A 5,000-nucleotide genomic window follows, 5' to 3' on the forward strand; every position below is an offset into this window, starting at 1 on the left:
TGAGCGAGCGCAGGTGGCACGCGTAGGGGGTGTATGGGGGATGGAGGGAGTAGTGTATGGGGAAGGGGGGTCCGAGGAGTGGGTGGGGAGAGAGTGAAGTGGGCGTGGTTGATGGATGGATGAGACACGGATGAGAGACGCGTGGAGTGGAAAGGAGAATGAAAGTGGGAACTAAATAAGTGTGCCTTGGAGATAGTAGTTCGAAGTAGTTCAAATACAAATCCGTGTATTAAAGGTGTTATCACTATGACTTTGAAATACTGACTGACTCTCATATTTTGTTGACTTTTTGCAATAGTGAAGTTCCCCATATATTATCCGGAGACAGAAAATTCTAATAAAAGTGAGCCAAAGTCTCGACAAAGAGATGGAGATTATGCTAATGAGCTTCGCCATGTTTCTTTCACTATGATTTTTTGTGACTTTTTGTGACTATTGGAACTATACGTCATATAATTCTAAACCGTTGCTGTAAGATATATGTCTTGTGTTCTTACTCGCTAACGTCATCTCCAACGGTTAAGCAAAGTAAACGACAGAGACACATAAGCTATAGCACAGTGTAAAGGATAATTTACAGCTTCCGGTACATGAAGGCAAAATATCACGAATATTAATATCAGAGAAAAATGAAAAATAAGATTAGTGAAGGCCGCAGTGCCTCTCCTTATCTCGGTCGGATTCGAAAGACAAACTACATAACCTTTCGCCTTTTCCCGCCTCTCTGGCGTCTTCGCGGCGATGGGAACGTCTTGCCGCCCCCCTCCCCCCCCTGCGACGTGCCTTGGAGGGGAGGTGGGGGGGCAGGGTGAAGACTGAGGGGTTCCTTATCCCTTCTTCCCCACCATGACCTGCCTGAAGGGGAAACACTGAGGGGTTAATCCTCCCTTTTTTCCCTCGTGCGACCTGCCAAAGGGGGTGCGCCGAGGGGGAGAGAGAAGATAGAGGACTAACACATCCTTTCTTCCCCGTTCATGAGTCCCCGTTTGAGGGAAATACTGAAGTTCTGTCCATGCCCCCTTTCCTACCATGACCCATCAGAGGGGAAAAGACTGAGGGGTCCCTCATACCTTCTCCCCGGCATGACCTGTCTGACGGAAAGCCCTGGAGTGATACTCGTCCCACTTTCCTTGCCATGAGGGGAGAGGAGTGAGGATCTACTCACTTCTTACCCCTCACCATGAGCTGCCTGAGGGGAGTGCAACGTTCGGTTGTAGATCCTTTTCCCCTCAACGCTGCGACCCGCATGAGGGGAACGGGTAAGGGACGCTGGCTTGCCCTCTTCCCTTCTCTCTCTCTCTCCCTCTCTAACACCCGTCTCCGAGGGCGTCTCGCTTCTCTCATTACGCGACCCGTTATCTCTCCCCTTATCTCCCAGGGTCTCCACGCGTTGCTGTAATTATCGAGACTCGTATTTTCGTTTCGCTGATTCAATTTGGTCTTGAACACTTGCCTTAATTTTCTCATTTTCAAGTAAGGGGATTGGATTTTGGTGTTTCTGAATATGTGGAGTTTATATTTTTGTGAGTATTTTTTGTGTGTGTATGTGCACGTGTGTGTATTTGTGTATGTATGTGCACGGGCCGCATTTCAACACCTGTGATAGGTTCGTGTTGAACACATGGCCATGTCCATGAAATGATAAATAGAGAAAAAATTTCATAAAACTGATTTACGAGGGACTTAGCGTTCGCCCTTAGGCCGAGGAGAACCAAACACTACCTTTCATTTTCACCTACTTAGTGTGTAGTAAAACCAAACACCATTAAGGAATGTGTAAACAACCATCTCTCGGAGGTGACGGTCGCAGCACGTCAACCTCCGGCCACACCTCGCGCTGGGTGGAATCACTCTGTCACGAATTCATATTCCAATCTCTCGCCATGACACGCTCGTTGCTGTGCCTTGTGGAGACATCTGGCGGAGGAAATGACAAGCTACAACAGCTGCCGTAGGGACCCCTGTGTTAAAAATAAAACCTGATTGCGAGACCATAAAGCTTTTAATTTTTTCTTCATCTTTTTCGAACGCTATTACCGAGTCGAGTTCACGAAAGTTGGTAAAGTCAGAGTTTCCTTACTAATGAAAACTGAAAAGTTTTTCCTCTAAACTTGAATTTCCTCTAAAAAAGAAAAAAAAAAAAAAAATCATAATTTAAATTAAAAGCGACGTTTCTTTTTCACGAGTTCTGTCAGTTCAATCGGAAGAGCTCGCGATAAATACGGTAAATGGATAGCAAGATACATCCATTGTTTTCATCTAAGGTGGCGATTCCCTACCATTGTATTCTTGCTGAAACGCGCCGACGTAGATTTCCGCTCTGTGAGAATGTAAACAACCAAATGTACTTTCACTAAAGTACGACTAAAGCCAACATACTCCGGATATGTGGAATTTTTGGTTATGGTTACATATACCTTGCTGCAGTGGCATTCGAGTTACCGAAAAAAAAAACTTTTTTTTGAGGTCTTAGATAAGGATAGATAAGTCGGTAATATTAGCTAGCTGATGATATCATCTTACACTTAATCAAGGCCTTAACATTCGCTCTAAAGTTGGCGTAACATAACACACAAAAAATAACACTGGAAGAAAGCGCTTACGAATATAAAAGACGTATATATATATATTTTTTTACATGGAAATTAAAACGAATAAATGAATAAGTCACGTTTTGAGTAACTCACGCTGTTATTGACTCACCTCTTCCTCAAAATATATTAGACATATTTACCACAGTTACTGGAGAATAACACCTGCTCAAATATGCATCTCGTTGCATCCGTGTAAATCGGCCGTGGGATTCAAGATCGAGACAAAATTCGTAAGCAAAATGGCTCATTGTGTCGCATTCCTTTAAGTGTAATATACACGGCAACTTTCAGTGCAATTTCCGTGCAAACCATCATTTGCTTTGATTTCTCTGTGTCAAGTCCAAATAATGTCTTACAGAAATGGATCATCGTATAGCGCGGAATCACAGGTATACTTTGGCCCCACCCAAGAGAAATAAGCAAATTGAATAAAAAATAAATAAAAACTTGTGTTCTATATGAAGACCAGAGAAACATAAATCTCGCAATATAAACACGGGCTATTAAACCCCATAAATCAAGGGAATAGATAAGGAGAGAGAGAGAAATATTCAAGTGTGATATAGCGAATTTAAACATAGCCCAGATGAACGTACAAAAAAAGCCAAGTATGAATCTCGTAATTCACATGTGTGATGTAAACACGCCACGACCCGTAGATTCAACATTCAAACTCATTTAAGGATTTTTTTTTTTACACTAAATGTTGAACTTTACTCCCCTTACAGATGTAAAAGACATTGATAAAAATGTTTACGATACAGTCCTCTCCATTTTAGAACTTTATTTGTCGTCTCAAGTTGCGATGGAGCGGAGGTTTGTCTCCTGACCCTGTTTGTGCCAACAAAATATCGCATAAACTAATTATTCTCGCTTCAAATTATAAGATCATACACAAAAGAGCAAGATATGATAGTCATGGCGATGTGGATAATTGCCTCATTAACCAGAATGACTCACCCAGAATTAATTAAAGAGATTTGTAATTGCCAAATCACGAACCCCAGACTGTCCTCACTCTGAGTAAAAAAACAATTATGTAAAAGATTATTTTTCATTTCAGATCACCGGATTTTCTCTTGAAATAGAGGTGTACACCCTCTTATGTTATATGGCTTTGATTGAATCAACCCTTTCCTTAACCTTGGAGAAAAAATGGATGAAAATAAACAACTGGCAACAACAGCAACAACAACAGATAATAGCCAGGCCATCAATGGTGTTACACCAGAAGCTCCTCACACTCTCAGAATGTTTGTTTGTATGAGTGGCGAGAGGGGAGGAGCAAGGAGGGGAAAAGGTATTGAAGAAGGGGGTAGGGGCGTGCCAGGGTGCTAGGAAGGGGGTTGGGGCACGAGGGAATGCCAGGAAGGGCCACAGGGGCGACAGGGAAGGGAGGAAACCTAACACCATAATGGCAGAGCGGGACCCTGGCCACCTTAACACAACCCGGTGCATTATACGACCCCGAGGTAGGCCTTTATAGCCCCGAGTTGACAATGAGACGACCTCAGGATCCGCTTCCCATCTTAAGGACTCTGGGATTTTGCAGGATATCACTCTAAGAAAAGCTTAAGAGGGGTCTTGAGAATGGCGTGTCTGTTTATTCAATAGTATACACGCGATGATGTGTTTATGTGTGCAGACGGGAATGTGCACTATGCATTTCACTGTGTGTGGTATATGAGTGGGTGAGAGAGAGAGGAGAGGAAGGAGGAAGGGTGGGAGGGATGGAGGGAGGAAGGGTGGGAGTTGGGCAGGGAGAGGGAGGGAGGTAGGGAGAGTTAGAGGGAGAGGGAGGGAGGGAGAGAGGGATGGAGGGAGGAAGGGTGGGAGGGGGCAGGAGGGAGGGAGGGAGGGAGGGAGGGAGGGAGGGAAGGAGAGAGAGAGAGAGAGAGAGAGAGAGAGAGAGAGAGAGAGAGAGAGAGAGAGAGAGAAGAGAGAGAGAGAAGACAAAATACAGACAGACAGGCGGGCAGACAAAAAGACAGATAAACAGACAATCAGATGGACAGGCATACCAGACAGACAGATGCAAAGATAGAGAGACAGATAAAGAGACAGAGAGACAGAAAGACAGAGACATATATTAAAATAAAGAGAAAGAAAACAAAATAGCAAAAATAAAATTGGGAAAAAGTAAAAAAGGGACATTAAAAAAATAAATAAATAGATAAATAAACAGAAATGAAAATAACAGTAACTGTCACACGAAAACTAATAGCACATCCCTCCCCGCCATCAAGCATCGGATAACTGACACCGTGACATGAATCCCCGACGCTTCTCCCAACGAGCCAGAGAGAACAGCTCCGTAGCGACTCTTTCCACTTCGCTTTATACGACGATTCGGGTTTTTGGAACGGATATTTTTTTTAATTAATAGCCTCTGGTTGTGCTGGAAAT

The sequence above is a fragment of the Penaeus monodon genome, chromosome 6 (genome assembly GCF_015228065.2).
Source record: "Penaeus monodon isolate SGIC_2016 chromosome 6, NSTDA_Pmon_1, whole genome shotgun sequence".
Taxonomy (NCBI): domain Eukaryota; kingdom Metazoa; phylum Arthropoda; class Malacostraca; order Decapoda; family Penaeidae; genus Penaeus; species Penaeus monodon.